General features: G+C 41.5%; 1 protein-coding gene across 1 annotated transcript in view; it reads right to left on the bottom strand.

Moving 5' to 3' along the window:
- Window positions 1-26201, bottom strand: part of LOC115790204 (leucine-rich repeat and fibronectin type III domain-containing protein 1-like protein) — a 474798-nt gene that overhangs the window by 257934 nt on the left and 190663 nt on the right. The window lies entirely within an intron of this gene.

Here is a 26201-nt window from a genome sequence, read left to right as displayed (position 1 = left end):
CCAGTTCACTAGGTGTGTCATTTTTACTACATCAACAGCATTATGATGTAGAAGGAAAATAAGCTGCATGCACAGTTTGAACTAGTGCTGCTTAGTGTCAGTGTGTGAGATACAGTGTGGGATTTGTGTGTTTGTTAGGTGGACTGCCTTTTAGCTCTGAAACTATGCATTTGGAGTCCATTAAAAATGCATTGAGCAGGGCAACCCTCAGCACTTCTCCATGATTGTATTGATTTCCGGAGCGGGGTGGTTGGACGAATATCTGATGGTATTAATGCTTGTTAAATATTCATGGTGGCTATCACTTTACATATCCGAGGATCTATGGAGGTGCTTACCGTCACAGACTGTAAGACCTGCACAAACACATTTTCTATAGCTGGTTATGCCATAGCATTCTGAGGCTTTGTATAGGCACGGCACTAGTTGAGTTAATTGTTAATGTGAAAATATCATCATAATATGCCGAGCAGCTGATATCCCAGTGCAGACCTAAAAGGCCATGGGGGCATTCTGTCATCTGCTCATTTGCACTAAACACAAAGAGCAGCTGAGGCTGATCTCAGGTTTGCTGATATTCCAACATGTTGGACAAATTCACATTTTGGCCTGCTGATAGCAGAAGATAAAGAGTTATGATCTGTGGGAGTCAGAGTGTGCCCGGGCTGTAGGGGATCAAACACTTACTCCACTCAATGACCTGCAAATCAATTTCTAACTTTTATTTAATGTGGTTTTTTTGTTGGTTGATATCCTGTTTCTCTCCATTAAAATAAAACTGCCATAACAATTAGAGACCGTTCATTAGTTCAGCTGGGGATCAAATAATTTTTTTCCCCCACTGTAAATATCCCAAATCTTCATATTCTCGCTCTCCTTCTCACAGATAACCATCTGTGGTAAAGGAACCATGTTTATGGTTAACATTACTTGGTATGAATGGAAAGATGGAAACACAGGTGTGAGCAGGAATTCGTTTCACACTGCATGTAGGAACGTGTGACTAAATGAAAGCTTTGAGATCTGAGCACATGAAACTCGGCACATCGTTGCAGACACCGATTGCATGCTAACAATATCACATTGCAGATGTGTCAATATTATGAGTATTTGTACATTTTTCAGGAGAGCGTGTCAAATATCAAAACTAATCTTTAAAAATTAAAGTTCGTGAATGTCTCATCAGCCAGTTTTTAACAGTGACAGAAGATTGCAGCATAAGTGATAAGAATGAGAGGTGTAATCAACTAATTAATTAATTTTCTTGAAGTGACGTGGACTTCCTGATGCTTTCATGAACAAGTTGCTGATTTAGCCACAAAAACTACTTGATCGGGTTGAGGAAATGATCGTGGGTTAAAATACTGTGCTGTACCTTCCCTGTACAAGGCTGTAAGACTGGTAGGTGGAGGGTGAGGTGTAGTGAGTGGAAACTCACCATTAAATTCCTCATATCGCTCATTTATTGCTGGAATGATCTGCCAGCACAACTCTGCATCTTTCTTTACGTGAGTAAGTCAGCCATTCAAAGAAGATTGTGTTTTGTGTCGTACTGTGGCGACTGAAGGCGTCCTGACAGCAGTATACTGTCTGTGAGCTCTTAGACAGCAATGTGGAGACGCTTGTCACAGCTGGAAACATGCTTATTGTTCTTAGCTGTACACACTGCAGTGAGAACACACGTGATTTATGTGATTTTCTTTTAATCCCAACAACCATCAAACACAAACAGTCTGAAATTAATAAAGAAACTAACAATTCCAAACCCAAAGAGTAAATGGTATTAAATATATATTAGACTACCACCAACAGGTCAAAATTTAAATGCAATCCTCACTTTAGTTGCTTCTTCTTTTTTTTGAGTTGAGCACAAAAACACTTGCAGCAAGCACGAGCACTTTAATCTGCTGCAGCTGCAGACCTATCTGACTGTGCTGTTTAAGCTTGTTTTAGCATATGTAAGCAGGGAGAAAAGTACAGCATGACTGAAAGCTGAGCCACTTCCGGCTGTAGAGCAGGGTTTGATATGTCAAATTAATTATTTAATTCCAAAGTGTACTTCCTCAGTATAAAACAAGCTAATTTTTCTCAATTCATTTAAGTAGAAAAAGACGCGTAACTGTAAAACCATACAGGGCTCTGTGTGCTTCATTTCACATGTCTGAAAACAAGATTTTTTTTTCACTCACTTTCAGATGGTTCAGATTTGGCAGTTCATGTTTTGTTCAGCTGTGAGCGTCGGGTTTAAATGTTTTTCAAAGTGCAGACTGAATAGAAACTAAACCTGTTTTTATATCACAGGTTTCTGAACTGGACATTGTTTTCAGTGGAATTCTGTCTTGTCAGATTTTTCACTTGTTAGTTTGTGGTCAGGAGAAGTTTTAATAGAGCTCTGTAATTGCTATGCATTCTGGGTAGTTGCCACCATGTTGTTGCAAAACCAAAGCAAAGACACCAACAGGAAATAAGGAGGAAAGCACACCAGTGAGCACAGGGAACACCCAATGATCAGCAGTACCATACGATACAGAGAGATGCTAAACAACAAGGCAAGGTGGTGTGTGTGTGTGTGTGTGTGTGTGTTTGTGTGTGTGGTGGTGGGAGGGAGGGATTAAACCTTTTCATTAATCTAAATGTGTAATATGAAATTGTTCATATTACACATTTAGATTAATGAAAAGGTTTAAATGTGTAATATGAAATTGTTCAAAAAAATTTAATCTATTAAAATTCTGTTCATAGTAATTGAACTTTAACACCAGTTTAATACATTTGCATTTAAGTGTTAGGAACAGCTGACTAGAAAACTATTTGTGGATTTAGCTCTATTGTACAAACAGTCAGCTCATTTAAATCGATTCATTACATCAAACATGTTTTTCAGTGTAGGTTAAGAGCCCTCTAGAGGCCGTTTGAATAAATGCAGGATGATTTCTGATGTTTTTAGATGGAAAAGAATTTGGCAGAAAAAGCAGTTTTCTAACATTTGTTGCAGGTGTACTTTGTATCTCCCTGCTGCCACCACTTCACATGGCTGTTGACAGAGACCTTGTTGTCCTGGTAAACTGGAAACATGCCGGTGGGATCTTTCTGAAACAAAGGGCATGGTTGTTTGGTGCGAGGACGCTGAATTTTGAAACATTCCTGTTAAAACTGTGGCTTTAAAACGTGATGACCTGTCAAAACACAGCACAAAACCACAGTTCCCATTTGTCCCAATCATATATATTTTCATTTTCATTGAGTAGACAATGACAGTTGATTGTTGAGTTCCTCCTGCTTTGCAGCACAATGCATCAAGAATATTATTACCGATATCTTTGGGATTGTTCTGGGTCAAACCAAAACAGCTTAATTATCTACTTTCTTCTTGGAACTGTGCAGCTTGCTCAGCCGAAGGGCGATGACTCAAACACACAAAAAACATTCAAGAAGACTCACACGGACCATAACAGATGGTTACTCTCCTGGATACTTAGCATGCTTTTGTTTCAAAACACTTTCAAGATTATTAGTTAGTGATGAGTTGCCAAATCAGTACACACAGAAATCTAAATAGAGTTGTCCAGTTGTCCAGCTGCTCCCTAATTAGAACGATTTACTTGGTGTCATACAGTCTGTCCACAGCTGGTGGCGCTAATACTACAGCCAGATGTACGCTTCTTTTTTGAAAATATATTTTCTGACATCCCACCAACAGGAAGTGGTGAATGGAGCCAGTAAAAGCTTTTGCTTTGTGTCCTCGTGTTGAGCCTCTTAGAAAAGGTCACAATTGGCAAACAGCAGTATTAGCTCCTTTCTTATGCGATGAGGTGGGCTGTGGGAACAGTCAGGAGGGTGTAGCCTGAGGAATGGAGACAGTGGCTTGGTAAGGTGTGACTAAATCATCTGTGATGAGGGGGGGTCCGAGGCAAAAACGTAGAGAGGATGGAAGTAAATTGCTTGATTGCTTGATGGACTTAAGACCAAAGTAAAGGGAACAATAGTCCAAAAGCATGGAGCTCTTTTTCTGTGTCCATAAAATCAATAATAATAACTTTTGTTATGTTTCTTATTTAGAGAAAGCATGACTGCATGACCTTAGCGATGTGTACGTCAAACCCAGTATGCAAAATTCCTAATGTTGGAGGATTTCTAAGTTCTTTCTTCTTTTCTCCAGGTCACTGGTCAGGTCTGGGGCAAAATAAAAGGAGCTTGAGTATATCAGCCGCGTAACACTGGAGATGAACGCTGGGCCTTGGGTAGGGTGATGACACACGTAAGCACAATGAGTCAGTGTACAGAAACGGCGATGACTCTCTGGAACCAAATTTGATGAGTATTTTTTTTCAGACTATTTAACAAACCAAAATATATATTTTTTGACAAAACAAAATATAATTTTAAATATCCATCCATTTTCTTCCACTTATCCTTTTCAGGGTCATGGAGGAGTTGGAGCCTATCACAGCTGTCATAGGGCACGAGGCAGGGTGCACCCAGCCTGTCTCAGGGCTACCACAGAGAGACAGACAACCATTCACACTCACATTCACACCTATGGAGAAGTTAGAATCACCAGTTACCCTAACCCCACTAACTGCATGTCTGTGGGAGGAAACTAAAGTACCCGGAGAAAACCCACACAAACACGGAAATGTAATTTTTCTTGGAATTTCGGAGATTTTCTTTTCTTTTTTTTAACTAACACGGCTCAAATGAACGTGTAGGACAGCAAAAGCAGTATTTTTATATTTATTATTATTTTTATAGAAAGAAAGCCAATAAAGAACCAAAGAAACTGTGTGTCATCTCTGAGGTCTTTTTGGTCCAGAGCAATGACTCTGAGGCAGGACACATGGGTGTGAGTCTCCCTGTTAGTGATTTTAATTTGCTTCTGCTGCTGTTTATGCAGTTCAGGAGTTCAGGAGGAGAATTTCTTCCATTTTTTTTTATTTCAATGCAACTGCAGGAGCTACTGAGTTACAGCGAGGACCTGCAGAGTCACACAACTGCTTTCAGTTATTCTGGCTGATTATCCGTCTACTCAGGCTGAAGGTGAGTTATGCTGGCAGCTGCATGGTCACCAAATTCAGTGTCATACGATTTTTCATTTTCCCCTCAGACACGCCTTTCTTCTGTTTGATTTTATTAAAACAAAATCATTAATTCCTTTCAGAAAGCTGCACTCATTCATAAAATTGGATTACAAGCAGGTAATTTGATACAGAAATCAGAAGGTCTAGATCAGCTTTACCCTAAGATGATTTTGGGGGTGAACTGAGTGACATGACAAGAAAAGTGAAACTCATAATAACATCTTTATTATCAAACACTGATTCTGAAATAATTCTGTTTGATTTGGTGTCCCACAAAATGACACTATTGAACACCAGAGTAGAAGCCGTCACAGGAAGCTCAGCATCTATTTTGAATATCTTTCTATCTTTAGTTTCATTCTTCTCTTCTTACACAACCTTATTAACCAACACTTGGTTGGACCAAACACGTAACTTAATTTTTTACACTGTTGTTATTTTGCAAAGCTGCATATGTGACGGTAAACATATGTTGTTTGTGGGAAAAATGCAGAATTTTTCCACTTCAGTGGACTAAAACCTCCCTCCAGAAACCACACAGGCCATGCTGAGGGTGAATCAGTGCCTCACAGGATGTTCAACATGAGGCGTTAAAGAATCCAACAAAAATAATGTGACCACAGTAAAGCATAAAACCACAACAAATCTACTGCTGCCAGGAGAAAAGTGACCACTTTCTCAGACTGGACTAAATGCGAGTGAAACTCACTTTTTTTCTCACCAAAGTCAATATGCCGTACAGCACACTGGAGAAAAAAAATCATCTGTTCATTATAATTTATGGCTGTTACTTTGCAGCGTTCATTTCCAAAGCTATTTAGGTCTGTTGCTGTTAATTGATAATTCTGCAGCCAATTTGGAGCTGCTGACTTTGGTAGTTAATTTTAAAAGTAATTTCAAAGTGTTGCTTTTAGCTGTTCATCTTAGAAGCAATTTGGGGCCAGAGATGGAAGAGAGTCTATTTAGTGACATTGCTGATTAATTGAGTAGAACAGTGGAGGCAGAAGTGAGACTGTATCACAGACATTTTTCAGAAACTAAAACCTAACAAAGCAGCACAGTCGCAGAAAAGTCAAACTCACTGTATGTTACACAGCGCTGCATGCAGGATGTGAAAGGTGACCTCATGTGCATCGATTTGTAACTTGGCATGTTTATCAAATGCATTCGTGTAACCTTTAATCACATGTTCAGTCTCAAAACGCCTACATATCAGCATAGAAATACAATTCCTTTTCAACACACATCTCCACGTGTACACACACACACACACACATATATATGTATAAGTATATTGCCTTGCAGTACTTATTCATTTATTTATAAATCAGATATAGCTAGCTCTCCTCTGTGAATCGTCACCTTATCGTGGTGGAGGGGTTTCTATGTGTCCCAGTGATCCCAGGAGCTATGTTTTCCAGGGGGCTTGTCTCCCAGTAGGGTCTCCCATGGCAAATTGGTCCTGGGTGAGGGGCCAGACAAAGAGCGATTCAGAAGACCCCTATGGAAACGTCAACAAAGGAACTGTTTACCCTGCCAGGGATAGGGTTACTGGGGCCCCACCATGAAACCAGTGCCTGGGGAGGGAGCTCGAGGGAGAGCATCTGGAGATCTGTGGCGGCGCCACTTGACTGGCAGACCAGGGTGGTGGTCCCCATCTTTAAGAAGGGAGACCAGAGGATGTGCTCCAGCTAACAGGGGATCACACTCCTCAGCCTCCCCGGTAAGGTCTATGCCAGGGTGCTGGAAAGGAGGGTCTGTCTGTTAGTCGAACCTCAGACTCAAGAGGAACGATGCAGTTTTTGTCCTGGTCGCGGAATGCTGGACCAGCTCTTTGAGTGTGTGTGGGAGTTTGCCCATCCACTCTACATGTCCTTTGTGGACTTGGAGAAGGCATTCGACGGCATCCCTTGGGGTATCCTTTCGGAGGTCCTACGGGAGTATGGGGTGTCTGGCCCATTGTTCTGGGCCATTCAGTCCCTATGCAGCTGGAGCGAGAGCTTAGTCCCTATAGCCAGCAACAGGTCAGACTCGTTTCCTGTGGGTGTTCCTGGGCTGCCCTTTGTCACCCATTCTGTTCATAATTTTTTATGGACAGAATTTCTAGGCGTAGTCATGTAGCAGAAGGCTTCCGCCTTGGTGGCCTCAGAATCTCACCTCTGCTCTTTGTGGATGATGCGGTCCTGTTGGCTTCATCAGGGTGGCCTCCAGCTCGCAGTGGAATGGTTCGCAGCCGAGTGTGAAGCAGTTGGAGTGAGAATTAGCACCTCTAAGTCCGAGGCCACGGTTCTCAGCCGGAAAAAGGGTGGAGTGCCCACTCCGGCTCAGGGACGAGTTGCTGCCCAGGTGGAAGAATTTGAGTATCTCGGGGTCTTGTTCATGAGTGACGGGAGAAGGGAACGAGAGATCAACAGATGGATCGGGGCTGCATCTGCAGTGAAGGAGACGCTGCACCTGTCTGTCATGGTGAAGAGGGAGCTAAGCGTGAAAGTGAAGCTGTTGATTTATCAGTCGATCTACGTCCCTCACCTATGATCGCGAGCTTTGAGCTTTGGTGACAGAAAGAATGAGATCGTGAGTACAAGTGGCAGAAATGAGCTTCCTCCAAAGGATGGCTGGCCTCTCCCTTAGAGATAGGGTGAGGAGTGCAGTCATTCGGGAGGGGCTCAGAGTAGAGCCACTGCTCCTCCACATTGAAAGGAGCCAGTTGAGGTGGTTCGAGCAACTGACTAGGATCCCTCCTGGGTGCCTCTTGGGTGAAGTTTTCCAGGCATGTCCTATTGGAAGGAGGCCCCCGTGGCAGACCCAGGACACGCTGCAGAGATTATAGTTCTCGGCTGGCCTGGGAATGCCTTGGGGTCCCTCTGGAGGTCTGGGCGTCTCTGCTTAGGCTGCTGCTCCTGTAACCCGGCCCCGGATAAGTGGAAGAAAAGGGATAGATGGATGGATGTAGCTAGCTCCGTCTCATGTTGTATTAGAATTCATAACAAAATATGTGTAAACAATAAGTGCTGCTAGGCGATCTAACATGCCATAATTGTTGTTTTACATTCATTTCTATGGGGTCAAAATGACATCCTCTGGGTTTCTAAGTGATCAACTTTTTTTTGATGGAGTTTTATCTTAACAGAGTTACATGACTTCTAAAATGCAAAGGGGTCAGAATGACCCAAACCCACCTTTATGGAAAAATAATTTGTTGTAGCAGAATCTGGAGGCTAATTATAATCAAATAATAGCGTGCATGACTGTGATGTGGAAACATGAATCTTCCACTCCACTGAGAACGTTTCCCTATGGAAAACATATTTTGTCCCACTTTGAAACTTTTAAGGAGCAGAAAATTTTTCTCTGTTATGCTATGTTATGTTTCTGTGATTTATGTATTTTAAAATAGTTTTTAAAATAAATCTGGCAGCATTAGAGTAAACATGACTATGCCAAGTAAGAGAGCTGTTCACTAAAAGGGGTCCTGTGTATTTTTACACTTAGACTCTTAAAATGATTCTTATGTATCTTTTGGTGGACCTTGGTGCAGCTCCTCAGCTCACTGTCACTGAACACTCACAACTGGAACAGGAAATGTATATCCAATAAAAAAATCATGAGCATCATGATTTCAACTTAACTTGTCAGGAGCCTTTTAGAAGCGTTTATGGTGATGTAGGCTGTCCATAAATGATATTTAAACCAAATGAACCGATCTGACCTTTTAATGCAGATGTAATTCCCAAATGACTTATGAGTTACGTTGCAATATTTTAGGTAATGTGCAGCTGTTGAGTACAGAGTTTAGCAGAATGTTATTTATGGGTTGTGAGTGTTTATCACCGCTCTGCGAGCAGCGCAGAGAGCTGTAGTTGGGTACAGGACATTGTGCTCTCATTACAGTCCAAGACAGGAAACAGATTTAGTTTTTCCTCCCACCCACAGTCTCTTGTTCATCCCAAACTCAGCTCAATTATTCTGCGGGCCAAACTGTAAAAGCAAAAACAGTTCCATCCTACAAACAAAGATAATGTTTCTGGTGGTTTGTTTGCCTGATATATCACTATTAGCCACAATGGTCCCTTTCTCTGGGTGGGACGCATTAGGCAGCAGGTGAACAGTCAGCACATGTATTGTAAGCGGGCACTGGCAGCATAAAGGATTTGAGACTTTGATAAGGGCTAAACTGTGATGGTTAGACGAGGGCATCGGAGCATTTCCAGAACGGATAGAAAAGGATCACTCGGAGAGGAATTTGGAAGCAACAGAATGTGTCTTACTTTTTTCAGAGACTCGCTGAAAAGTGGTGATGAAGGTGTGGCAAGATTTTTCAACCTCCCTCAAGGGCTCAGAGAAGTTGCTAACTTGTCAACAATGAGGTGAAGAATATTTTAATGATCACTGCTGTGAGTGAGAAGGATGAAAGGCACACAGACCAGCTGATTTCCACATTAAACCCCTGAGGCCTAAATCATCATCTGTGATGTCCACGTGTTAAAGTGGGATTTGGCAGGTGGGGGAACCCTAAGATGGGACTCAGAGGAAAAAGAATCACTTAGAAATAAGACATATATTATGTATTGCAAGCTCCAGTAGATTTGTTTTCTTTGAGTACATGCTGTGATCAGCTGAGCTGTCCTGCTGCTGCTGCTTTTTGTGGATTCAACTTAATTCAACAAAATATGATCATATATTACATGCACTCAGTGAATCTAACCAACATCATCAGCTTAAATTCAAATTGAACCCTTGAGGTAACCTTAAATTGGCCACGAACACTACAGCCTGCTCTGCTTCAGTACGGCACTGTAAACTTCACCACAGTACTGCAAACTAACCAGTTTATCGCCAGATGTTTAAAGAAAAAACAACTTCAGCAGCACATCACGTATAGATCCAATATCTGATTAAAAATGCTCGCATGAATTAGAACATTATGTCAGATATTTCCACTATATCAAATGTCACTAACTTTGCAGCCCTTACCTTTGAAAATAGTCACTCATTGTCTCCTGTCTACACTTTTGTACATCTCTCTACACCTCCCTGTGTCACACATTAATGTTTTTCTTTCTTTCTCTGAAGCTGAACCTTGTGTTTTAGAGAAAAGCAAATACTCTCTCCCCTGATTGCCAAGACTCTCTGTGTGTGTGTGTGTGTGTGTGTGTGTGTGTGTGTGTGTGTGTGTGTGTGTGTGTGTGTGTGTGTGTGTGTGTGTGTGTGTGTGTGTGTGCGTCAGTCATTCAAAGTTCCTGATTATACACATGAAAATGTTGACTGTGGTTTGCCAAACGATCCTGAAATTCAGCCATAATTGAGCTGCAGCTTCATTAATACTTTAAGGCTTATGGCTCCTGTTGCTGCTGCAGCTCCTATATACAGATCTATAATTACACAGTCTGCATCCAGCTTTTAAATAATTAAACAAGGTACAGTATGTTTGACAGCTTCATTAAAGCTGGTTGGTGGGTTAGATTATGAGGTGGCTGGAGGCAACACAGGTGCAAACCCCCATCTTCCAGCGATCAGTGAGTTTTCTCATGGCTCTGCATGAATGTGTGCAGAGATAAGGTCCTGAATCTGTGCCGTCTCATGATGAGCGCGTGCTGCTGACATAATTTAACAGCATCAGATACAGTAATGGCTTTATTTATCATTTTCATTGCAGCCATGCATGCTAAAACACCGAGGGAGGAACCTGAATCTGTTGTTGTGTGAAGTTAATTTCATTAGCGTGAGGAGGAAGGTGGGAGTTCCATAGGGGGAAAATCACAGCTTGGAGGTGATAATTTCTAAGTAAAAATATAGTTTCATAACTAAAACCTTTATGTGCTCGTATCATGCAGATTCTGCAAAGAAAGTGTGGCAAAACAGGACAAAATATTGTGAGAATGTCTGTGCTCATACAGAAATTATGGTGTCAGATTCATTTTTGAATAACTCAGACACATTTCCTAAAGCTGTGGGACTATCAGTAACGCATTAAAAGCTGTAAACTGTAAACAAAGTAAATAAATAAGGCCGGAGCAGGACAGGCACATTCAGAGGTCAACACTCCGACACTCCTTTCTTTAGTTCTTTGATATCGGCCTCCAGTGAAGACGTTTGTCCTTGGATTTCTTTGTGTTTAACATGTGGAAGCCTCCGCAGCACCACCTATAACTCATCCAGACAGATTTATGACTTTCAGTGAGCCTGAGGCTATCCAGCACACAACGCTGATCTGCTCTCCAAGAACAACAGACATCAATAATTTAGGTGACATGTAAAATATAAATATATTAACCCTTTGGCACAAAGACAGAAAATTAGAAAAATTGAAAATTATAAATTGACTAATACACATGAAATCTATTTTTCTAAAACAGGTGCTTATTCACTCAAGCCTAAAATAGCCCGAGCAATAAATTAATTATACAAGTAATCCATCAGGAAAAAATGAAAGTGTTTTCTGGTTCAAGCTTCTGAAATGTCAGAACTGGAAGATTTCTGGACTTTAAAAAGTGAAAATCTCTTAATCATTTAAAGACTTGTCGCCTAAACTGCTGATCATCAAATTGACTGACGCATTTAAAAATAAACTAACAATTATCAGACTGATCTAAAAATAACAATTAATGAATAAATAAAGCAAATGTTTCAACATATGAGCTATTTATTTAAAAATTATTTTATTTTGAAAATTTCGAGACTAAAATTGACCTTACTGGCCACTTCACTTACAACATGTTCATCACTGTAAGTACAGTTTATTAAGTTTCTATTGTGTGACCATTTTTGTCTTGTGGGTGATGTTTCTGCAGTGTGGACCATAGATGTGTATATACAGTGCCCTCCATAATGTTTGGGACAAAGACACAATTTTTGTAGTTTTTTTTTGTGGAAGCTTCCACAGTTTTAGTTGCCTCTGCACACCACCACAATGGTGTACAGAGGCACAACTGTACACCTCTGCGTAAATCAGTATGTGACAAAGGTTCTCAATCACTGGCTGTTTTGGTATTTTTGGAAGGTGTTGAGGCTAATTTCTTTGTAAATTCTATAAAGCACCTTTCAAAGAAATAACGTTTATTATTATTATTATTATTATTATTACTACCTACTGAACTTAAGTGAATATGGAAACAGAGAAAAAGAAATGATGCCAGGAGAGATAGATGAACCAGTGGAAAGCAAATGAAGCCACGGTGTTTGAGAGGGAAAGAGAAGAAAAGATGCAAAGAGAGGAGATTGTTCTTGCTATCGATTGCTTTCTTGGCAGGGACGTGTATATTAGCAGAGAAAACATCGCCGGGTGTGACCTATTTTCTGCTTCTGCATTTATATGCGCGCACACACACACACACACACACACACACACACACACACACACACACACACACACACACACACACACACACACACACACACACACACATACGCAAACACACAGTAAGAGATGTAATTACTGCACATACATGCAGTACAATCACATACAGCGGAACTACAAACAAACAAGCTGCAAATAAGCAGCAAATTACAAGTACAGATTACTTACACTATCATATACTACTGCAATAAAGCACTGCACCTCATTAAAATATGATTATTATTTCTATACTGTACAACAGTTATGTCATATACCTTTGATTCTGATTGGCCCTGAAAGGTTTTAGCTGTTAATGACAAACGTTATGAGGTCATTTATTAATAGATGTGTGATGAATTATTGTGATAAACCCACAGAGGTGGCACCTGACTCCGCCGTTCCCTCCAGAGTCCTGAAAGGAAACAAACTCCCTCAAGAAGCAAGTCTCATCACTTTGTGTCCATCCTGGCAGCAGAGGCGCCTCACTGTTCTGAAACTGTGTGCATGTACACAAGTGCGGGATGCAATTTTTTTAAATTAAAAGTTCTTCTAATTGTGTATAAAGTTTTAAACAAACTTGCTCTTGCCTATATCAAAGACTTTATTATATACTTGACTCAGATCACTCTCTTTGTTGTTAAATGTAGCTTATGTGTCTCAGAGCTCCACTGAGGCTGTCTTCTTTGTTTATGTTGTGTGTGCTGTTTGTGTCTCTATGCTAACCCTCTATGTTTACACAGTTTGTATGTTCTCCCATTGCCTGCATGGGTTCTCTCTAGGTTCTCTCTGGGTTCTCTCTGGGTAATCTGGCTTTCTCCCAAGTTCAAATACATGCTTCTTAGGTTAACTGGTGATTCTGAATTGGCCACAGGTTTCACTATGATTGTGATCTGATCAAGTGTGTTAACCCTGTGATAGGCTGGTGACCTGGTGACCTGTTCAGGATGTACCTTTCCCTGCCCTATGAAGGGAAACGCTCCAGCTGCATCACAACCTTGAATCGGATAAGCGGAAGTGGATGGATGGTTGGATGGATGGATGGATGGTTGGATGGATGGATGGATGGATGGATGGATGGATGGATGGTTGGTTGGATGGATGGATGGATGGATGGATGGATGGATGGATGGATTGGATGGATGGATGGTTGATGGATGGATGGATGGTTGGATGGATGGATGGATGGATGGATGGATGGTTGGATGGATGGATTGCTAGGTGGCTGCTGGCTGGCTGGCTGATGGATGGATGCTGGCTGGATGGATGGTTGGATGGCTGGCTGGATGGATGGCTGGATGGCTGGCATGGCTGGCTGCTGGCTGGCTGGCTGGTGGCTGGTTGGCCTGGCTGGCTGGTGGCTGGCTGTGTTTGGCTGGCTGGCTGGCTGGCTGGGCTGGTTTGCTTGTGTCTGGCTTCTGGCTGGCTGGCTGGCTGGCTGATTGCTGGCGTTCCCTTCCCTCCCCGCCCCCGGTCCCCTTCCCCGCCCCGCCTTGTTTGTACTACAGTATGTTTCACTCTGAAGCCTCACTGGGCTCGTTTCTGTTTGGGTCAGTAAGAAAACAGGGTCTTATTAATATTGCTCCACCACTAAGTAAATTCAGACAGTTGGAAATGAGGAGATTAGTGCAGATATTTAAAATCACTGCCATATTATCCACCGTGATAAAATCTTCCTTTGCTGGAATAATTGAGACAGGGCGGTTTTGCTGTGAAATTAAAAATATTTTTATTAGTTCTGGCATCAGGTAAAACATTAAGGAAGAAAGCATCTGATGCCTCCACAGTATGCACTGTTTGTACCTGTGTTAGAGTCACAGAAAGAGCAAATCCTGGTTGAATCATCAAACAGATTTTACATGCATTGCATCAGGTTTTATCTCAATAAAAAAGTAAAAGAAATTTATTATTCAGGCATACAAAGGAGCTTCATTCTGTCTCTCCTTTAATGCATCTCTGTTTCCTCCCTGAACTCTGTAACTGATTCTCTTTTTTAGCTCAGCACATCACCTCTGCTTTCTTTATGCTTCAGAAAATCCATTTATATACAAAAGCAGCAAGTAAGTGATCTGACGATGAAGCCCAGTGTGTTTACTCCACAGTGACTGAGTGTGCTCAGGAAACAGTGAGAGCAGAGCGTCTTATGTGGAATGCTATGACAAATTTTGAATGGTGGCAGAACCACTTGGTTCTAATAAAAGCCAAATAAAGAAAATAAGAAGGAATAGGGAGAACGGACAAGAAGAGCTGAAAGGAAGTCTGAAGTGAAAAGACCTGCTCTAAAGTAATGAGACAGAGATCAGCAGCTGGAATCAGTTTGTCTTCGGGCGATAAAACTACAAACGCAACCGAGATTAAATCTGACCCTTTGTGGTTTAAACTGTGAGTCATTTACATGGCAGAAAGCGAAACATGAATCACTTGCAGGAGCCACGACTCTGACCTTTGCACTTCATGCTGCTGACTCACGTACAGTATGATTGGCTTTTATTTTAACACCTGGGGACAGAAAGCTGCATCTTTTTATAATTACAAGATGCTTCAAATTTATGCAGCTCCAAATATTCACCAAGACATACACAGCCTTTCACCAACATTACTGAATAAGAGTTAACTGAGCTCAGGCTTAGTGATTAAATCGATTAATTGTGAGGTGTGAAGAATTGAAATAAGTTTGGATCAGATGGCCCGATCACCAACTCGGCAGGAATTATTGTAAAGGATGGACACATCAAGAAAAATCATTTTTACTGGAAACTATTTGAGCAACCAAAAGCTACTGAGGATTCAGACCACACACTGCAGACCACAATGCAACAAGCTTTAAATTCACAGTACATCAACTTTTTCAACTCACTGGGGGCTACTACACGATGTATTACAGCTACTGAGTGATAATCACACAAAGTGGCGGTAACCCAGCAGATAATTTACATCCTAAAATTATTCAGTCACGCTTGAACAATTGGAATTGAGGTGTGCTGCATATAGGATCAACTGCACTCCAGCAGAACTGCAGATGATTAGTGCATTAGCACCACTGATATCACAACCTGGCTCCAAGTGTGTGACAAGTAGGAAGTCCACACAAAGGTAATTTAATAAACATAAACCAACAAAACACGCACACCAAAGACAGCTGATGCCAGGTGGAGAGAGAGAGTGAGGAATGCATCTGAGCAGCTTTGGTAGCCTGGATGGTGTGGGTGAGTTGCATTAACTGACACTGCAGCATCTGGATCCTTTGAAGTACACAGAATGTCAATCATGGACACACACCGCAGGTTAGCTTCTCCTCAGCAAACCTAGTGACCACTAAGAAAGCATGAACACAGTTTAAGATATTTAATGTTCAGACAAAAAAAGCCCAAAACTATAGCAACATTTAATAATAAATCCATCAATAAATACAAATCAGAACATTTGCTGTGCGATACAGTTGTGACCAAAGATTTTGCCAGTGGCACAGATTCTGTGTGTCATGTATATTAGTTTTTATAGCTTTCCTTATAATGAAGAATAATTAGCTAAAACAGAAAAAATAATATTTCAATATGGTTTGTACATCGGTGGGGGGTCTCTGTTCTGTGTGTGTGTGTGTGCGTGCGTGCGTGTGTGAAAAGCAAAAGAGGGCGGTACTCGACAGATGGAGAGTATAAAGTTAACTTCATGTTTCTTTATAGTGAATTCATAAATTTCAGGTAGCAAAACTTAGTGCTGGGCTCGTTTGTTCTGAGGAGTAACTGAAAAACTGTGAAATGAAATCTTTGAAAATCCATGAGGTGAAACCTACAAATCAAAAGACAAAACACAAAAATAAAGAGCTGTGAGTAAGTACAGAGGCAGGTTAATCTCCACTCTTGGATGATAGATTTTCAGCCCTTTCTTAGTGACAGGCTTTTGTTTTCTAGCGCTGCGTCTCTGCTGTGATTCACTGTGTAAAGTGGAGAGTTGGAGGATCTGTGATCACTGATGAGAGAAACCAGGCCTGAGAGATGCATGTTTATTCCTGGATGATCCTCCAGCAAGAGGGAGGGGGTGGGTGGGGGGCTGACTCACTGGCTGACACGCACACACACACACACACACACACACACACACACACACACACACACACACACACACTGATCTAACTGAAGATAGAGACATAAAAGTGATCATCAGAAAGAACAACATTCAGTGAGTCAATCACAGGGCAGCCAAAGAAAAGTGTGTGTGTGTATGTGTGTGTGTGTATGTGTTCGCCTTGGGTCTTTTCATTCCAACTCTATTCATGTGTGTCTTGGTCTTCTCTATACAAATACAACACACACGAGCACATGCAGCATCTCATGTTCTGGTTTTACTTCTTTTTTTCACAACAGATTGTTTTGTGTGTTCAACAACACATGAAGGACTTGAAACTAAGCCTCAAATTTACCACCAATGACGGGACCTTTGAAGGGATGACTCAAAAACTAGGTTTGCAGTTTTCATGGTGAACATATTGGTAGTGATCTTTACTTTAACAAGTGAAGAGCCATGTCACAGGTGTCCAGGTAACCTGGTCCAGCCACAACAGCCAAGAACAAAAAGCCTGTCAACATCCAAACCAAGGAAGATATGAGCAGTAATGCCCGACCATCTGCAATGCCTGAGCTGAAGGTGAAAAAACAAATAGTAATACTACACAGTTGTTCCAGCAGACAAATACCTCATTAGTATCTCGTGGTGCCCCAAACATCTGATGTGGATCTTGAAGATGATGATGATGATGTCCAAGTTGGTATGGTTTTAGCTATATCTCTCTTGCTCTTATTTTGAGGAATGGTTGAGAAACACTGGGGGGGGGGGGGGGGTCTAGCCTGGGGGACTGTGTCTGGATGCACGCCCTGACCAGGACGTGCAAGGGCTTCTAGCAAGTTCCAAAACAATGGCATTGATTCACTTCTGAATAGCAAATCCATAAAGTATTTCTGTATCCACAAAGATAAACACCATAAATAACGGCTCTGTGGAGTGCAGAAGGAAGAGTGCCCTTCACACAAACCTGCTGAGATATTAGTTTTTATTGTAGGTTCTTTTGTGTGTACATTCCATGTTTACTGGCTGGTCTCTGTACGTGTGTAAACTAAATGTGTCATATTTTTGCACGGGGGACTGCTCAGCTAAAGCTACACAGCGCTGAAAAGGAGAACTGGTTCTGTGTGGTGTAGAGCACTCATATCTCTCCAAGCAATAATTGCCTCATAATTATTATTCATCACAGACTCTTTGATCGTGGAACTCTCCAGTGATACTAACGTTATCGCTGTATGGGCAGCGAGATGCAAAACGATCAGTGCATAACTTGAAAGACAATATAAAGTTAAAGAGGAGATATTTTAAAAGGCACACAAAAAGATGGGGGGAAAACTGAAAAAAGAAGCAAGATAAAGTAAAGAAAGTGTAAAACAGAGAGAGAGACCGTGCGGATGATGCAGTGGGAAGAGGGTGTGAGGGTTAGTTAGATGATTAAAGAATTAAAAGTAAAAGCTGGAAGGCAGAGAGAGAAAAGAAAGAGAGGGAAGTTAGGCACAGAGAATGCTGCGGAGATGGCAGATGGCAGTATTTGAACTTGAAACCTGCAGAGAATGGCTCACAAAGCTCTCTGCAGCTCACAAACATCCCTCCATCCTCGACAAACATCTCAGCAAAGAGGAAATAATTTGCAGAAATGCGCGTCTAGCCACGCATTTCAGGTTAAACAGCAGAATAGATTTTAAAGCATTCATCAAAATTTAAATATCCATGTTTAACTTTAGGTTTTGTTGTTGAGCTAAATGAAACAGAAAAGGTACGAGCTTCATATTTTTATCTTTTCCTCCATCTCTTCTGCTTCATTATTTTTTTAGGGGTTTTGAAGGGTACACGTCTTCTTATACATTTTGATTATTTGGATGTTCAAGTGGAAGTTTGAATTGAAGCTCTGTAAGATTTGGCTGCCATGTTATGCAAAAGTTAACTGAGCCTTTGTGGACGGCAGAAACTGGTAGATGTGAAAATAACTAAATAGAGTTGGTATGTGACATTCAAATAACATTTTACACATTCAATTGATTTTTTCCAGTGGAGAACATTTTTATCAGCTTGCTGGATAACTGTGTGCACATATTCATTCAAGTCCAGCAAAATCTCATGAGCATAAAGAAGAGTTAAAGGTCATATGGAAAGAAATAAAGCCAGAGTGTCAGAGATGGAGAGGAGGTTAATGGTAGCCGCTTTCTTGTTCTATTAGAACACATCAGTACCTCCGATAAAGATTAGATACCCTTCGTCCACATGATAAATGGCCATGAACAGGTCCTGATGCAGAGCTCTGAATCACCGTAAAGAGACACTTTTAGAGTTCTGTGGATGGATTTGCTCCGTGGAGAGTGAATGTAGCCCAGAGGAATACCTCAGTCTCCCAGTGCAGGAACAATATATCAGTTGAGTGTTTCCAGCCCTCCATAGGGGCCTTTATGCCCCAAGCTCTCCGCCCAAATAATCAGTTTAGATGTTAAATCCAAAGAAAAGGATGGCATTGGACCATTTTGTGACACCCTGTGTTCTCCAGAGATGGAGAATAAGAGCCTGAATGGCTCTTTTGTACTGCCATTGTTGTTTTGTTGTATATCCTGGGCTGTGTAATTTCAGGTCTCAAATTATTTTGAAACAGACACAGCTTTTATTTATTTTATTTTTAGACCCAGAGAAGTTTCTCTTGGTGTGAAGTTATGAGCACAAATTAAAAACTACTTCTGTGGGTGCTTTAAAAATTCAAGGGTCAGTCGAGGATTCTCCAGCCATCTACAAGGAAGCAATGAAAAAAGAAAGTCAGAGTGTCAATTTCAAAGCTTTAGAGATTAGGTTTATAGAAACGGATGGTTTCTATATTACCCACAGTAAATGTTCCTCAGCATATGAACTACACTATAAACCTGTGCATTCTACTCTTTGTAGCCTTTAGGCGTTCCCAGGTCAGCCGAGAGATGTAATCTCTCCAGTGTCTTGGGTCTGCCCCGGGATCTCCTCCCAGTAGGACATGCCTAGAGCACCTCACCCAAGACACGCCCAGGAGGCATCCTAGCCAGATGCTCAAACCACCTCAACTGGCTCCTTTCGATGTGGAGGTGTAGCGGGCTCTACTCTGACCCCTCCCGAATGGCTGTACTCTTCACCCTATCTGTAAGGGAGAGGCCAGCCACCCTTTGGAGGAAGTTCATTTCTCACTCCTTCCCAGCACCCTAGCATAGACCTTACCGGGGAGGCAGAGGAGTATGATCCCCCGATAGTTGAAGCACCCTTCTTAAAGATGGGGACCACCACCCCAGTCTGCCAATCTAGTGGCACTGCCCCAGATCTCCTCGTGATATTGCAGAGGCGTGTCAACCAAGACAACATCCAGAGCCTTCAGGAACTCAGGGTGAATCTCACCCACCCCAGGGGCCCTGACATCAAGGAGTTGTTTAACTGCTTCAGTGACCTCACCCCCAGTGATGGGCGAGTCGTCCCCCTCGTCCCCAAACTCTGTTTCCACTACAGAAGGCATGTCAGTGGGATTAAGGAGGTCCTCGAAGTATTTCTTCCACCACCCGACTATAGCCTCAATTGAAGTCCCCCACCCGCACTATAAACCGTGTGAGAAGAGCACCGCTTTCCCCTCTTGAGTCACCTGATGGTTTGCCAGAATCGTGTCAAGGCCATCTAAAATTTCACTGCTAATTTCACTGTTACATTACAGCACTTCAAACAGTTTAGCCCATGGAACAAAGTTAATTTCACAACAGCCGTGCCAGCTGTTGATCTTGGTGATGTTTCAGGATGACGTAAGAAATATAATACTTTGGATGTTTTTATTGTGACTGGAAACTTTCTTGGATTATTTGAACACTTATTTTAGATGCTTTGCTAAACTGGAAGTACCCCCCCCCCCCCCCCCCCCAAAAAAAAACAAACAAAAAAAAAAACCACAATAAAATTATTTGCATTTTGCCTTTTGCAAATCAGCCTTCATCTTTGGATACCACTCCCTTGAACGCAAAGTACTTCCATAGCCGACTCTGCCTTTCTTCACATGAGTCAAAGCAGAGCTATCACAGTAGCTGCACTAGACGCCACCTTCCAGTTCCAGTGGTAATTGTTTATATTTCATTAGTTTAATATATAAATGGGAAAGAGAGAGAGAGAAAGAGAATATAATAGAACTTAAAATACATGAGCCTCTTAAATTTAGAGAGGAGGAAGTGTAATCTAGGAACTACATGGATGAGTGAATTGTTTTATCTGTATATTTTTGTTGCTTTTGTTGCTACCTTGGCCCTGGGGAGGAAGGACATTTTGGTGAGCCAAATAAATCACAGCAAATTTTAAGCTGAAATTAGACTTTGGTACAACAAATGTCCTTATCTGTGTTCCATCACTGCTAGTTATCTTCCAAAATTGTGTATAGATGATCTGGTTGCTCAGCACTGTCAAAACCATTCAGTTGTAGTATTAATTTCAAGTGGGGTTGGTGTGTAACATCAGCAGAGGTTTACACCATGTATGTGTGTGTACATGTGCATGTGGAGGCGCACTGGGCACTTTGGATAAATGGCTGTAGCAAATGATGTAGAAAATTGAAAAACATCAAAGATATCCAATGACTGACTGTGAGAGGATGCTGTCTTCTTTCTTATTGTACGCTCCCTCTGTGATTGGCTGAGAATGAAGCTCTTCCCCTTCATCTTCCCTGCTCTGCACAAATCAGATGGAGATGACGGTGGTGCCACACATGCACACAGCCCTGGTCTATTTTTAAAGGAAACATTTCAGACTTGGGTATCTGTATATATATATCTGAATGTAAGGGCAGGCTGTATGTGCAGTTGCACAAAGTAGAGCCAGAGCAATGAAGTGAGGTCTTTGGGGAATCTCATCATCCTGATCTGTCATCATGCTCATCGGTCCACATACACAGATCATTCCCCTTCCTGTTTCTGCGTATTAAACACATTATGAAGCCACAGGGGCAGCAGCCTGGTGGGATGGACTGAGAACACTCACGCTGAAAGCAGCATTTCTTTCAGGACCAAATGCACTCATCCGAAACACCGTGATCACTCACAGATAAAGCAAATAAAGCTGATTATCTCATAAAAACACTGCAGGATCTGGGCTGTATTAGATGAAGCATGAACAGTAATATCTTTGTCCATGTGAGAGAAATGGACAGGTAGCTGGACTGGAGAGTCTCTGTAATAGAAAGGTAAGTGGCGAGTGTACTGACACAAAACGCAGGCCCGTAAAAGGGGTGTTTGGCACCTAACAAGGGCTATCAGTACGGGTCAGAGGTGAGAGAAGGGCTGCTATAACACAAAAATGACACAAAATGTGAATGATGTACAAGGCTGTGCTGCTGCAGACCAGTCAGAGAGCCCTGCTCGGCATCACAAGTGTGTACAGCAATGACAGACCACCTGATCTGCTGAGTCATGTGTTCTTTTACATTACAGAAGTGTTGGCTGCACCATGTGAGGGAGTTAAGCTGGTGGAGTGGTATGACTCTCTGGGCAGTATTGTGGTGGGAAACAGTGTTTGAGTATTCATGTGGACGACTATCTGACATGAGCCAAGTGCACACCATCACTGGAATGGTTTTCCCAAACATCAGGATAACAGAGTGAAAGAATTGGACTTTAAAGTGGACATGAAACACTACATGTAGAAAGGCTAATTTACACCATGAAGCCCTGCTCTAAAAACTGTCATAGATTTAACTCTGTCTGTGAAGATGGGTTTAAGAAATAAGCATGGAAAGTGTTTAAAGCATGTGTAGCCTCTTCTTGTGCCAGTACAGAACCTGACACCACTGAGTGGGTGGGGCAGTTGGCTGCCGCTAACAGACTTAAATTAGTTTATATTTGCTAACTAGAGACTGAACCGATAACTCGGAGGAAAACAAGGAAAATAAACCTAAAAAGCCACTTAAGGGGGGTCACTTTTGTACTGCAGCAATGAGTTTATGTTAAAAACAAGGATGGACTGTCCACTTTCACTCTCTGTCTCTTAAGTGGGTCTTCATTGCTGGCTAGCTGCACTGAAACAGGAAAGTCCACCTGTTAGTCGTAAAGTTCGGGTTTGTAGAGCGCTTCAGAAATGAGGACCGTGTGCAGGAGAGCCTGATGGAGTCAGGTGCACTGGTGGTTCTTCTGGTACTTCATAAAGATTGTGGAAGAAGAGGTGTCACTCGTTCTCTGTGTCTGAATTTGTTCATTCAGCTCATATTTCAAGCTACAGTAATACAGTACAAGCTCTCTTTTATGGACACAGGAAAATTTATACCATTTTTGTAAGTGCTCTGCAGCTCTGACCCTTGCAATCCTCTTACAGCTTTTCTTCTTGGACACTTGCACTGTGTGGATGATGCAGGGATTGCGATTTGTTGCAGCTTATACTATTGTGAGTCACTCTGGATAAGTTGGCTAAATGACTCAGTGGAAAGTTTTTACCAGGACTTTTTTTTTTTTTTCAATATAAAAAAGCTGCAGAGATTTTCAGAATAAAGCTGTAGTAACAGAAGAGAAGAGGGAGGATGGAGGTCTGCATCGGACTAATTTAACTTAATGAAGGATTGTATGAGTTCCACATACAACCTAAATGTTGGTAATTAGAAAGTCCAACATTTTACCTTTTGATAACAAGCTTTTAAAATTAAACATCTAATAAATAAATAAATAGCAACTTACATTTTCAAAGAAACAAATAAAATAAATTAATGAATAATAAATTACATAAAGTGAAACTTACTACAGCATAGGTAACGGTTTCCACAAGAATTTCTTTGACCTGTTTATAGAGAAACGTATCACATATGGTTTTCTTATTAGCGAGATACGATCTGATCAGGAATACAGTAAATATTACTGGTAAATGTATTCTTAGACACAAACTGCATTGACGGTCTGTCCGACATAAATATTTGCTTGAACAAGAAGAATTCTATGATAAATTCAAATAAATCTTAATGGAATAATGTAGAAACAGATCAAATTATATGACCCTAATAAACAGAGCAATTGAAAACTCAAGAAATAAATCAAAACAATACATTTTTAATAGCCATTAATAATTGGGTATCAAGGTGGTCTACGTGAAAATGAAAGCTGAGTATGTTTATTTTATTTTTGATTAAAACCCTCTTATTAGTATGTAAACCTTAGTTGATCATTTCTTTAGTGAACACAGAGTTAACGTTGCAGAATTGCTGCCTTGCTTTATTGCCTGTAAGTTCATTGTGTGCAGGGATGCTTTCTGTTGGCTTCTTTTGGTCGGTGCAGTTCAGCAAATACATTTAGCAGTGCGACACTGCTGAGGGTAAAGTGGCTTATGAGAAGCTGTCTCTGCATCCAGACAAACTCCCTTTATGTGCAGCAGGCACTTAAATTTTGACCTCAGTTCTTTTGTTTTCATTTCTAGAGCCACCTTTAAGCAAGCCAAGTCTGTCGTGCCTGCAACCAGTCGACCATGGTGAGACAGGTGGCTATGTTGGCCGACAAGAACTTTTCCAGCACTGGTGATCTGTCTTCATTAAAATGCCTTTTTTCAATCCTGTTTTATTCCCCTGGCTCAAATATTTATTAGAAAAGTAGCTGAAAAAATGAGAAAACAATTAAGTTATATTATTTGAATTAAGCAATTAAAATAGTTACATTACTTATATCTTTAATAGGGTAACTAATAGTCTGCAGTCAATTACATTTTAAAAGTATCACGCACTAACATCGTGGTAAGTGTAATGACATTATTTATCCAGTCTCTTATGATGTGACTGAGCTGAGCTCACACAGCAGGAATAAAGCAGAGGAGCATTAGTGGTGCATAAATCAAGGCCCATGATGGCCTTTACATTTATGACAACAAACACTACAGTATCACACTATTACTGGTTATGCACACACAGCACAATATGAAACTCACTTTAAAGAAACTATGAACATATCCAGCTGGAGCCTATCCCAGCTGTCACAGGGTGAGAGGCAGGGTACACCCTGGACAGGACACCAGTCTGTTACAGGGCTAACACAGACAACCATTCACACTCACATTCACACCCATGGGCCACTAACTGCATGCATTTGGACCGTGGGAGGAAACCCACACAAACATGGAGAGAACATGAACACTCCACACAGAAAGTTCCCAGTGGTCGATTCTGAACCCAGGACCTTCTTGCTGTGAGGCAACAGTGCTACCCACTGCACCACCCACTATACAGTAAACGCATTCATGGAGAAAAACAGACAGACAAGGACTGAACCAGTTTCCCTCAGTTCATCCTACATTTGAAAGAAGCCATTTTAGCTCCTTTTCAGCCAGTTTCCTTCTGACGGGCTGCCAGTCGCAAACAAAAGGTTTAACGCACCGTATCTTGTACAATAAAGATTCTACGATATATACAGAGATAACACCAACAGTAAGACAATCCACTTTGAGCAAGCACTTGGTGATTGTAGGAAGGAAGAACTCCTAACAAAAAGCCTTCTGGCAGAACCTGGCTCATGGATGGGCAGCCACCTGCCAGATCAGTTTGGGGTAGTGAGAGGAAATAGAAAAGAGAGAAAGAGAACATATGTGATGTGGCAGAATTTTAATGTCTTGTAGGTTTTATTTGGTTTTATATTTGCATGTTTTTAAATGTTTGTATTGCATGCTTTTATTGTTTGTCTGTTACTTCCTGCCACATCAATTAGGGGAATGGGCAACACCTGCTGGGGCATCTTTATAAAGACTGGAGGAGCAGCAGAGAAGGAGTAGCAGGCAGAGGAAGCAGCGAGATGGAGTTGCAGAAAGGACACAGAGAAATAGAGAGAAAAACCAGAAAATGGACTGAGGAAATGGAGCTGGCCCAAGCAAAAGAGGAGAACCAGCAGAGCTGATACACCGATGGTCATGGGAGAGAACAACAAGGGACTTCATAACATGGTGAAACCGAAAGAGAACTGTGTGTTGCGATGACCATAGTGAAAACGGAAATGTGTACATACCATGTTTCCCCATTTAGTTATCATGTCTCATTCCTGCTTTATTTTGATAGTTAGTCACCCCCACCCCCCGCCTTGCTTTTAGTTTTGCTCCACTTTGTCTCAGTCCAGCTGTGTCAGATGTCTCCACTTTCCCCGATCGTCCTTCTGTGCGTATATTTAGTGCTGTCCCCTTACTCCTGTTTATGTGCACCTAGTGTTTCCTGTTCCTCTTATCCCAGTAGTTAGTTTTCTCTTCTCTTTTTGGACTTTGTGTTTTGCCAGTTTTGGATTTTCTGCAAACAGCCTAATAAAATAGCTCGCTTATTGTTAAAACCAGCCCGCCCTCCAAGTCTGTATTTTGGGCCCTCAGCTTAACACAAAGTCTGTATACTGTGATGGAGGAGTGGAAGCTCAGTGCACCACAGGAACCTCCTTTAAAGCCCATTTTTGTTCCCAACCAATAGTGGTGCCGTACATAGTCTAGGTCGGGCTAACATAGTGCATCTTATGCTGCTCAATCAGCATCTCTGATCACACCAAGCAGGCAAACCACTCTGCACTGGTGACAGATTTCAGTACCCAGATCAGTCACACATTTACTGCATCTGTATGTTGCTCTTCCTAAGCTATCGCCACTGTTTCTGCCATTCTCATAAAACATTACCCATCAAATACTTATATAATATAATAGCAAATGAACAGCCTCTTTCATTAAGTATGCACACTTTTCCCCACTTATGTGCCAGCTCTGTTCAGCTGAATGGAATTAGTGGAGAGGTACCT

The sequence above is a fragment of the Archocentrus centrarchus genome, chromosome 13, assembly GCF_007364275.1.
Source record: "Archocentrus centrarchus isolate MPI-CPG fArcCen1 chromosome 13, fArcCen1, whole genome shotgun sequence".
Lineage (NCBI taxonomy): Eukaryota > Metazoa > Chordata > Actinopteri > Cichliformes > Cichlidae > Archocentrus > Archocentrus centrarchus.
The sequence above is the reverse complement of the archived record's forward strand: the minus strand, read 5'-3'. Positions and strand labels throughout refer to the sequence as shown.